Raw genomic sequence first — 12808 nt, 5'->3', positions numbered from 1 at the left:
CCATTTAATCCTTAAAAAATATTAAATTCAATCAACTGATTTTACTGTTAATCGATCTATTCCCTCTAAATTAATTGAAAAAATTACATATCTACGCTTTTTCAAGAACAATTACATTTTCCGAAAACATTTTATCATGAAATTAATTATTTTGAAGGGATTTCGTGTAAGCACCTTGACGGACATAGATTTAATTGTTGCTGGCTTGACAAATTTTCAAATTTGCACCCAAAAAAGTTTAAATCTGTAAGTTGCTAAGAAGACTGATGTTCAAAAAAACATGATAATTTAAATTTATTTTGTTCAGACTAGTTAATAAACTAAATAACTAATGTCGTCTATTTAAGACAAAGCAACATCGTTTATCCTGTGTGGTTTCATTTAGTAGGTAGCTATCTGTAACACTGGACAAATATGATATCGGTATATAACCAAAGGTAAGGGTAAAGATTGCATAAAAAGAAATACGTTTCAGTTCCAAAGGCTTGTTATATTCATCTCCATTCATTACCAGTTAAACGAAGAAGGTCACACTTAACTTAACCCCCCCCCCCCTTCCTCCATTTCCCCAATATATAAAATTTTACAATCACCAGTTGTTCCAGTGTTTTGGGTTATCTGAGCCGACGCAATACACCCAGCAAATATTACCATATAGGTCGAAACCTTTTCACGTGACATTAGTGAACGGTACATGACTCTTCGGACTTGCCCGCCAACCTTAATAACCTAAAACTATAAAACGTTCGTGTACAAGAATGATTATTGTTGTGGCTTGACACTCGCTAGCGCCTGAAGGACCGATCACTCAGTCCAATCGGTGTACATTTGTAAGAGAGTAGACCATTTGAGAAATTACATACAGAGAATTAAAACACAGGTGTGATGCCGCCATTAAGGTCCTCTCTCTCGCCTAGAAGCACCGCTATAGGCAGTGAAAGTTGACTAGCCTCCTGCCTGCAGTCAACTTTGTTACCGTCTGGCGGTGACCCTTGGTGCGAGGGAGAATACCCAATGGTGGCCTCGCCACTGTGTGTTTTCCGAAATGGTATTTACGCGTGCTAAAATGATTATGCGTAATACGTTACCGGTGTACAAGTAACGCCAACAATGTAGAAAGGGGTGGTGACGTTTCAAATTCTAAAGTACGAAGAGGGAAATTGCAGTGCAACCTTTACTTCATAGTCGCGACATTGGAAATGTAGCATTTCGTAGTACGAAATTAAATGTATGAATTCGTGCAACACCCTGCTTTGGAATCCACTTTTAAAAATTTACATTTTCCTTTCGAATTATGTCAAAGTTCGCTTGGTCTTTTTATACAGAGTATTTCAAATATTCATTATTGATCCCTCAGCACGTACTCCCTTCAAAATAATTAATTTCATGATAAAATGTTTTCGGAAAATGTAATTGTTCTTGAAAAAGCGTAGATATGTAATTTTTTCAATTAATTTAGAGGGAATAGATCGATTAACAGTAAAATCAGTTGATTGAATTTAATATTTTTTAAGGATTAAATGGATAAAAATAACTAAAAAAATTGCAATATCTGAAACTTCAGCCAATTGATAAACCTCACACATATCGTTTGTTTTTTCGGCCTTGGTCCAAACCAAGACGTTTTTTTATAATCGACTATGACTCGAATACGAACAGTTGCGTCGGGTTTGTCCGGCCACTTAACGACAAGGGATTCCCCGAATCAGATTCATTGCAATTCAGTAGTTATGAGGAAGCGGAAGATATGTTTAAAAAATATCCAAAAGCGAATTATGCCTACGTATACATGGCTCAACCTCTCTATCCCAACGTACCACCAATTTGCCTTTGCGTAATAGGAACGGATAACAAATTTTCCAGTAGTGAAGTAATGAAACGCTGGAAAACGATTCGAGATGAATGCTCGAAGAAAGGCATAAATGTTGTCGGATTTTCCAGCGACGGCGATCCTCGTTTATTGAAAGCGATGATTCTTCAAAATATTTCTGGCCCAATGAAACAAGGAAAGCCGTCAAACGATTCCATCGGTGCTTGGTACTTCAATTATAACCGCGAGAACCCACTGTCGTTTCAAGACCCGGTCCATATAGGCGCTAAAATGAGATGCCGTCTACTGAAACCTTCGATAATATTACCAATGGGAGATTTTGTATGCAGCATGTCACATTTAAAGTTCCTAAAGGACAAAACATCGAAAGCTACACATGGATTGAGAGACAATGATTTAAACGGGAAGGACAAACAAAACTTCGCCGCGGTTGAGAATATATGTTCATTAAGAATACAAACTCTATTAAAAGAAAATGTCCCTGAGAGCGATGCGACGGCGGTGTATTTGCGACTTATGAGAAGCTGTGAGGTAGGGCTCGAAATAAGTACTACGCTTTATACTAAAAATCATTTATTTTTATCTTCACGAAAGTTTTAAAGTTATCATGCGACTATATTCGACGGCTAGTGTACCCGAACTGCCTATTTCTTGTTATTTTCCTCTCTCTCGTTCTCTTGGGGGTTTTCCCTAGTAGTTTTCGAAGAGAGCGACTATACAATGGGTACCTAGCCCATGGTTCCTTTTATAAAAACATCGCCCCTAACTTACTTTTAAAGGGGTAAAGAAGAGAGAGGGGAATTGAGGGTGACAGTTCGGCCATCCTGCCTTTGGGTGTCCCACACAAACACATGATAAACATATTATTCAAAATCCAAAATGAAAATTATTAACAAGAGAATGATGGGGTAAAATCAATACATAAAAAGAGATATTTAAGAGACAATCATTAATAGAAAACAAGAGGGTTTTTTTTTTTAAATCAATGTTGTGTTAATTCTTACTGAACACAGTTACCGTATCTAACTGGAGCGCGAACAACCCGTTTCCCAGGGGCCCTATTCGTCGTCACGCGCGTCACTTCGTCTTCACTAGTTGGGTCTGTACTATCAACCGCAGGATTTGAGTTACTAAGATGCTCATCGTCATCATGTTCGGTTTCTGACAGTTCGGACACGTTTCCTTCACTGTCATAATCGTAGTCCTCATCGTGTTCGATTCCGCCGAGGTCTGCTAAGTCCTCGTAGTCCCGCGCTTGAAACGGTTTTATGTGTTGCGCATGAACTGCGAATACGCGATGTCGTCTCTTTCCCCGGCACGATGGGATATCCTCGACTTGGAAGGTAGTATTGCCAATAGGCTTAACCACCTGGAAAGGCCCACGATACTTATCTAGTAGTTTTTTTGCGTGGCCCTTTTGTCCTCGGAAGTTCCGGACCATTACTAATTGACCTGGTTGAAATTCTTCAACCTCGCGATGATGACTGTCGTATTGTTCCTTCTGTCGTTCTTGTTGATGTAGTATGGCTTCCCGGGCTATTCGGCGGAGCTCGACTAACCGAGACAGCGTTTCTTCTGGCGAATTGTTTTCTATTGGCAGGTCTGGTAATCGGTTTTCACCTGGCAAGACTGGGATTCTCCCATAAAGAAGTTGGAATGGGGTTATTCCTGTTGTTGATTGTAAGGATGTATTCATTGCAAAGGCGGCAAAGGGTGCATAGTCATCCCAGTCACGGTGCTGTTGGTTAACGTAAGCCGATATGATATCAATGATTGTCTTATTTGCTCTTTCGGTCAATCCGTTAGCCTGGGGGTGATAGGCTGAAGTTGTGGCGTGTTGGATCCCAAACGATTCCAACGCTTTTCCAGTTTCGGCTGATAAAAATGACGATCCTCTGTCGCTTATAATTTTTCGTGGAGTCCCGTGACGGAGTACGATATCTCGCGTGAGAAAGTCAACTACATGACGGGATTCGGTGGAAGGTACTGCCTTAACTTCAACCCATTTCGAGAGGTAGTCCATCATTACAATTAAGTGTTTATTCCCCTTTGAGGTTGTAGGCAAGGGTCCTAAATGATCAATACCGATCATTTCAAATGGTTGGGTCGGGGGAGTTATAGGTTTCAGAAGACCGGCAGGTTTTATTGGGGGAACCTTTCTCATCTGGCACCTTACGCAAGAATCCACGTAGCGTTTGACTGTTTTTCGACATTTTGGCCACCAATATCGCTCGGTCACTTTCCCAAGTGTCTTTTCGAAGCCCAGGTGCCCGGATGTTGGTTGGTCATGCGTCATATCTAGAATGTCCCGTCGAAGGGGCGGCGGAATGACCAAAAGGTACCGACGACCGTGTTTGTAAGGGTTTTCTTTATAAAGAATCCCATTCTTCAGATAATATCCAGACGCGTCATTTTCTAGTGGTACCTTATATTCGTAGTGAGCGTACAGGGCGTTGATAATTTTAGCTAGTTTTGGTAGGCTTTGTTGGGCGAGGGCTATTTCGTTAGTAGTATAGGTCTTCGTCGGGTTTGATGTTATTATGGTGTTGACGAATTGTAAAACCCCAAAAGTTATGTCCTGCTCTTCTTCAAACCCGGGTTTTCTAACTGGTAAACGGGAGAGGGCGTCGGCGTTGCGGTTCAGTTTTCCAGCTCGATGGACAATTTCATACGGTTCATATTCCTCGAGGGTGATAGACCAACGAGCGAACTTATTATTCTGATTCCTCTTTGTTTTCAGCCATTGTAACGCGCTTGCATCCGAAACTATGGTGAATGGTCGACCGTATATGTAAGGTCTGAAGCGCTGGACGGCTTCAATAACTGCCAGACATTCCAGTTCACTTGCGTGATACCTCTCTTCATGATTATTGAGGCGCTTGGATTCGTAAGCAATAACTCGTTCCTGACCGAGGTCGTTGAACTGTACTAAAATAGCGGCCAGACCTTTTCCGCTTGCGTCCGTATGTATTTCGATACGGTCAGATTCGGAGAAGTGTCCCAAAATCGGTGGGCGAAGCAGGGCTTTCTTCAGATCTTGGAACGCGGCTTCTTGAGGTTCTTTCCACTCCCAGGCTTGTGCTTTTCTTAGAAGTTGCGACAGGGCTGAAGCGCGCGACGAGTAATCGGCGATGAACCGGCGGTAGTATCCAGTCAGGCCTAAAAATGCCCTAATGTCTTTGACGCACCGAGGCGTCGGGTACGAACTAATTGCTTTTAGTTTATTTTTATCTGGTTTAATTCCCTCGGCGTTGATAACGTGACCTAGGAATGTAATTTCGTCGGACCCGAATAAGCATTTCTCTGGTTTCAAAGTTAGACCGGCGTCTCTTAGGGCCAACAATACTAGTTCGAGGCGTTTGATTTGTTCTTCAAAGGTCTCCGAATAAACGACGATATCGTCAAGGTAGACAAGTGCCATGGTCCATTTCAGAGGACCCAATACTCTGTCCATAAGGCGTTGGAATGTAGATGGGGCATTACATAGGCCGAATGGCATGCGTTGAAATTCGAAGAGACCGTCAGAAGTTATGAAGGCGGTCTTTTCGGTATCCTCCGGCGCTACTGGCACTTGCCAATATCCTGATCGTAGGTCAAGCGAGGTGAAATAGCGAGATCCCCCGAGTTTATCAAGTGTATCATCCATCCTAGGTAAGGGATATACATCTTTTTTTGTTGCGGCATTGACATTCCTAAAATCTACGCAAAAACGCCATTCGCCATTCTTCTTCTTGACCAAAATAACGGGACTGGACCACGGACTTAAGGATGGTTTAATAATATTTGCCTTTAGCATTTCTTCGACTTGTTCCTTAATTATTTTCCTTTCCGCGGGTGCAACGCGGTAAGCGTGTTGATGGATTGGGGCGTGATCCCCGGTATTTATGGAGTGATGTATTAACTCGGTTTTTCCGATCGTTTCAGAGTCAAGGGAGAAGCAATCTTGGTATTGCTCGAGGAGTTCCATTAATTTTTGTTTCTCCAATTCAGTCAAATTTTCTCCAAATTTTAGGTATTGTTTGAGCTGTTTTCTCTCTTTTCCGTTTAAGTGCGTGGTATCAAGTGACGGGTTAGAGGTGTTGTCTAGATTAAAGGAGCAGCAACTTAAAACAGGGGCGGTCCCCTTCTGGTAGACCTCCGTTACTTCCGCTATATGATCCCCTCGATTGAGTTTAAGAGCATGATTGGATGGGTTAACAATGAAAATGGGTACTGTATTACTCTCGACAGTGACTATGGATCCGGGGACGATGAATTCTTTTCCTTTGGCGTAATTAGTATGAGGTACCGTTACGACTTCAGTTCCCGGATTTGTAAGTATCTTTCGATCGATAGTTTCTCCGTAAACAATCATTCCGGAGTTGGCTGGTATATTAGTGCGATCAACTAATAAGATGGGTAGAGTAGGTATTTCCTTCGTGGATGTGTTACTCGGAACTGTTCGCGGCTGTTCTTTAGGGTCCTCACGAGTAATGGTGATCTCTTTTGGTACCCGATTTAGATCCCAATAGGCTGGATCACTAGGGGGCAAGGTCTCTAATCGTGAGTCGATCGGGGGTCTGTTCTTCTGTTTGGGGCTATCTAAGTAGTTTATACATTTTTGGATTGTATTAGAATAATCTTCGTTAACTTGTTTCGGTTGTTCTAGCAGCTCCTTTGACTCAGTTAAATAAGGCAGAAGTCGAGTCGCGCGTTGGTTATTTAAATCTAGGCAAAAGCCATCACTTTTGAACGCTAGTGTTACCTCATTCTCACAAAGCCAGTCTATCCCCAACAACATTGGGAAAAGTAAATCCTTAATTACGAGGAATTGCACTGACGTAAATAATTGGTCTGATTCAATCGCTATTTGTAGTTTGATAGTAGAAGTCGGCATTAAAGAGCCACGGTCAAAGCCAACTAAAGCCGGTCCGTCCCAAGGTTCTTTGAGGTTCGAAAGGTTATATTGGTCTATTAATTCTTCACTAATTACACACCGAGCCGCTCCGGTATCAATAAGACAGTTTATACCCTCGCTTGCCGTTCCGAAGATTTTAACTAATACAGTAGGAGCTGAGAAAGAGGGCGTTACTATTACAATAGGGACTTTGGTTTCTTCTCCTGGCCCTGCCCTCACATGGGGCCAGGTCGGTCGTTTCCCGAGAACGGGTTGTTGTTTGGATGTCGATGGCCTTCAGTGGGGGTAGAAAATCGTCCCCCATTCCTGGAATCCGAATATGGTGCTTGAGCGCGTGTGTTTTGATCGTTGCTTTGGTTATAAGAAGGCTTGTTTTGAGACCCGTATCGGGGGCCATTTTGACTATAGTGGGGGTAGTCCTGATAATTCCGGTACAGTCCGGATTGGTTGTTGTTGTACCACCCGGGTTGTCGGTAAAAGCAATCTCGATACACGTGCCCGTTTCTTCGACAGTAGTCACAATGGGGAATTTGGGGGTTATTTTTGAAATAGTTTTGGCGATTCTCGGTTCTGTCTCGTCCTTGAGAGGCTTGCTTTAAATCGGCTATTTCATTTTTCATTGTTTTGACTTCCGCCATCATTTCTTTTAGAAGTTCCTGAGTGGATTCTTCAGGTTTACTTAAATTAGGTTTAATAGATTCTTCGGCCGAGGAGGGTGCAATGGGGTTTACTGGAAGGTAGTGAGTGAAAGGGTTGAACCCATTTGGGAGTAAGGGGTTACCGGACGCTAAGCCTTGTACCGTGGAATTTTCATAGAGCTGCGGTGTTTTTCCTAAGGCTGCTTGACTAGTGTGTATGTATGATGCATATTGCTGTGCCATTATCGATTGCATTATGGGGTTAGTTTCAGACCTTTGATTTAATCGGTCCGACATTTCTAGCGAATTCGCAATACTCTGAAGGGCGTCATAAGTATTGATAGTGCTAATGGCGGCTTTCATGATTGCAGCGTGAGAGCGGTTTACCATTCCTATGATTACAGAGTTTATATTGGCCTCTACATCAACGCTGCCGGCTTTACGGCATAGTTCCAACTTGGCGAAAAGATAGGCTGAAAATGGTTCGCCAGGCCATTGTTTCCGCGCCCTCATATCAAGCATCCATTCTTCTGCCGTTTTATCTTCGGGAAACGCTCTCTTAAACCCATCGACCCATGAGACCCACGTGGTCAGTTGAGTCCCTAAGGCCCTTTGCCAATTGTAAGCCGTACTGAACTCGGCGAAGTAGCCGGGTGCTGCCATTAATTTATAGTTTTCATCCCAATTTAATTGTTTAGCTACCCTTTCAAATCTTTCGAGCCAATCCGTAGCCGCTTCTCCCGGCATTCCATTAAATTTGGGAACGTTTAAATTCCCATTATTAAAAGTATGAGGCGATACATTCAAGGGCACGTTTGTGGCGGCTTTTGTTGCGGCTTGCGCGTGATTTTGGTCGTTATTTTTCTTGAGCGCGTTAACTAATTGGTTTACGGACGCCATATACTGAGCTAAAGCTGCTGGACTCACCCCTTCACCTTCCGCCATTTTCTTGTTATTTTTCTTGGTCCCTTCTCGTGTTGTTATAAGCTCCAACGGGTTTTTTCTGGTTACCGAGCGAGTGAGGACCTTTGTTGAAAGCGCGGCTTTGTCTGTTTCCTCCACGATGACGGTTTAATTAATGCAATAACTATATTAAGGTTGGAACCGTAACAGAGCGATTTCCATCCCACTTCTGACACCAATTTGTGAGGTAGGGCTCGAAATAAGTACTACGCTTTATACTAAAAATCATTTATTTTTATCTTCACGAAAGTTTTAAAGTTATCATGCGACTATATTCGACGGCTAGTGTACCCGAACTGCCTATTTCTTGTTATTTTCCTCTCTCTCGTTCTCTTGGGGGTTTTCCCTAGTAGTTTTCGAAGAGAGCGACTATACAATGGGTACCTAGCCCATGGTTCCTTTTATAAAAACATCGCCCCTAACTTACTTTTAAAGGGGTAAAGAAGAGAGAGGGGAATTGAGGGTGACAAAGCGTAACAGTGTGTTTTTTATCCAAAGAAATGTCGCTTCTGGAAAGAATTCAAACTCTTTGGTTTGCAGTTTTTTTCTTGAGAATTTGGAAAACGTGGATTAAAAAAGTGGTCAGTACAAAATTGGAGAGAATTTCCTTTCTCGCAATTGCTATCAGTGTATAGAGTTAAACGCACATTCCTTGATAGAGTTGTCCATCTCTCCATCAAACAAAAGCGGCACTTCTTGTTTCCCACATTTACTCGGCTCACAACCATGCGAGGCGCTTTTTCGAGCCTCAAGGAGTATGACTTCTACATTTTCTACCATAACTAATTTCTCTTTGCAAGAATTCTTAAGAAGAACTCATCGCCTAGATATTCAAATGCAGTTAGCCAAAGAAGACGCTTTCGTTCACCCAAAGCAAAAAAAAGATGGTTTAAGATTTGCCTATGAAAAAGAAACCACTCCAAATATTCCCTTATTGGAAGATATAGTTAAAGTCGTAATGAATGCCAAGAAAGAGGCTCAAGAAATGGTCAAACGTTTAGGAATGAAATCTTCCACTAACGCTTCAGATAAAACATTATTGTTGGACACATTTACTTTTCAAAATGAATCACGTCATCCTACTAATAAACCTCAACGTGACCCTGAAATCGATTCTGATGATGATTCTGAAGGTCAGGTAAATAGTGTAAACAACGACCTTCCCGTTGAAGATGAATGTACATTACTTGAAGATTTAATAGCCCTTCAACCGAGAAATAAAACTAGTAATCCCACATTTAGAAGAACTCGCGACTTATTTACAGGTGGGCCCCTTTACAATGCATAGAGGGGTGGTGGCTAGCCCCTATGCCACAGCTAACCTACAGCGCCCTATACTAACTATTACCGTTAACCTCAGCAAGTTTTGATGGAAAGGAGAAACCGGGTTAGACCGCGGAGGAAAACTCCTTTTAACAAGTGGGGAGAGAACTTGCAAACTCTACGCAGAAGGATTTGTTCCCAGATTTTCACCCGGTGCCACAGTCCGGGATCGAACCCGGGATCCTCTTGCTGCGAGGCGAAAGCGCTAACCGCTACGCCACCCCACAATTTCAAATCAAAATGAAAATATAAATGAAATTATTAGCAACATTTTAATATTCGCGACCGAAGTGAGTGTAGGTGGCGTTACTAAATTAATAGATACGAGATTCAAATTAATACACAAAGTATACATTAATAAGCTGGATTTAATTTAAAAAATATAGTCCCATTAATTTAACTTTCCACTGTATTATACAGTCATTTTCAAATCTTAATTAAGTAAATGCGCTAATCCAAAATCAATTGTTGACGCCGCGAGATAGTTTTTGGTACTTTAATTTTAAGAGTTAAATTTACTTCACTAAAATAATGTTAAAAATTGCCCAAGTTTTATCAGGTCGTGGCCAATGCGTTCAAGATATAGTGAATTAATTAATTTTAACCAAGAGATTTGGATACCTTTGGAATGTCTCTGAGACATGGGTATTATTATGTTTTTTTTTGGATATCTGCGGGATGTCTTTAAGACATGGTGTATTACCATGTTTTTTTGAATACCCCTGGTATGTCCCTGTAAAACCTGTTTTGTATGGGGTGGCCAAGGGAGATTTGGGTCTTTATAAGACATCTGTGGGGTCAAGTGTGTTTGCTGGGCTATTATCGAGCTATTGACGCGATGAACACTATTATAAAAAAGGTCAGAAACATGGGGATAAAGGTTGTCAGTGTTTTTCAATTAGATCATTAAACTAATTCCGATATTAATAGTATAGAATATAGACAGGAAAGTCGCAGAAAATAAATTAAATAAAGGTTCTGAAAGTGACAAGATCAAGAAAGATGCTTCGAAATACCAACCACTTTTGGACTTTCTCATGGAAAAACATTCCGAGGATCCGACATTTACTGAAAAAGATGTGCATGATGAACTGAAATTATTCATTTACGCGGTAAATCTTTTTTCCGATAAACTAGTGTAAATATTGCGCGTAATCATTGGTCGCAAATTTTTACTTCTATCCCTTACGAACCTGGTAAAAATGCGTTCAGTTAGAAGGTTCCATTGCTGTCTAGTCTTGATAATTTTCCTAAAACATTTTTCTTCGTGGAGAAGCGGATTAATTTAACTATCATATATTTATTTTTTTTCACACCTTAAAAACCTATGGCCCTGTTTAGACGCAGCGTCTTTTATGGGGCGCCGTTTCGGACAAAATTCCAAACACATATGACAACAATAATTTGAGAGTGGAAAACAATAATTTGAGAGTGGAAAACAATAATTTGAGAGTGGAAAACAATAATTTGAGAGTGGAAAACAATAATTTGAGAGTGGAAAATAATAATTTGAACGAGGAAAACAATAATTTGAACGAGGAAAACAATAATTTGAACTAGGAAAACAATAATTTGAACGAGGAAAACAATAATTTGATCGAGGAAAACAATAATTTGAACGAGGAAAACAATAATTTGAACGAGGAAAACAATAATTTGATCGAGGAAAACAATAATTTGAACGAGGAAAACAATAATTTGATCGAGGAAAACAATAATTTGAGAGTGGAAAACAATAATTTGAACGTGGAAAACAATAATTTGAACGAGGAAAACAATAATTTGAACGAGGAAAACAATAATTTGAACGAGGAAAACAATAATTTGAACGAGGAAAACAATAATTTGAACGAGGAAAACAATAATTTGATCGAGGAAAACAATAATTTGATCGAGGAAAACAATAATTTGAGAGTGGTAAACAATAATTTGATCGAGGAAAACAACAATTTGAGAGTGGAAAACAATAATTTGAACGTGGAAAACAATAATTTGAACGAGGTAAACAATAATTTGAACGATCGAGGAAAACAATAGTTTGTTTACTTACATAAGTAGGGACTCTGCAGAACTACGTCATGCACAAAGAATTGTACCAGGAGGAGGGGCTTAAATAGCTCTGATTCTGTAGAAAAAAAACACACCATAATGGCGCTGGCGAGTGAAGCTAAACCCGAATTGCTAAGTCCCTGTTCTAAAACTGATAAAGTATAAAGAGTCTTAGGGAATTCGACACACGTCGGCAATCCTACCGTATAGGTGCCGAATGCCAGTGGCTTCGCTAGGCCTTTTTTGGCCTACCAAAAGATTGCTGTTGGCAACCTAACATTCTGTAGCAATATATAAAAAATTTTCAATATCAAACAGTTTGAAAGTTATTATAAGAACTTAATATAAAAAATTGCATAATGGTTTCATTGGAAAATGTGTAGACCTTTATAACTATCCGTAAATTTGTGTCAACGTGAAATTATTCATATTTTAAAAATATACAACCTTTCATTGATAAAGACTACGGAACCGATTATGAAGGATTTTCACTCGTCTTAGGTTTATTTTTAGTTTTGGTTAGCTTTTAGTCAACACTATTGGGACTCCCTTCGAAAGAACATGAAACATTTTACTTGCTCTATCTGTTTTTTTTTTTTTCAAAATTTTACTGTTTGATATTGAAAAGTTTTTATATATTGCTACAGAATTTTAGGTTGCCAACAGCAATTTTTTGGTAGGGTTTACGGATTATTTTGGGGGGGGGCTAAGTTTAACATTTGGGGGGGCTATAGGCCAAAAAAGGCCTAGCGACGCCACTGCCAGCCTTTGGCTTAACTAGCTGCCTTTAGCAAGCTTAGCCACTATGTAGCAGAAAAACCATCTTTAAGGGGCACCAACGGAGCCGCGCTTTCCTTTAATACCCTCGAAAAATAAGTACGGAAGCCGTGAATTATTCTCGAAAAATGAGACAAGCTTCGAGCCTTCCGTCATGTTAAAATTTGTCTCATTTCTTCATTTTCTTGACACAGTTCCTAAAATTAACTCCTGAGTAGTAAATCCACGAGCACTGCTATTAATTCAAGAAGGAAAACTAGTCGAAATTTCGAAATGGGGCAGTTAAGATTTACAAAATTTTCTTAGACTTCACTGTGGGGGAATTTCATT

This window comes from Phalangium opilio, unplaced genomic scaffold (assembly GCF_054372755.1).
Source record: "Phalangium opilio isolate 3A_F unplaced genomic scaffold, DU_Popi_V2 ptg001170l_1, whole genome shotgun sequence".
Classification (NCBI taxonomy): Eukaryota; Metazoa; Arthropoda; class Arachnida; order Opiliones; family Phalangiidae; genus Phalangium; species Phalangium opilio.
The sequence above is the reverse complement of the archived record's forward strand: the minus strand, read 5'-3'. Positions refer to the sequence as shown.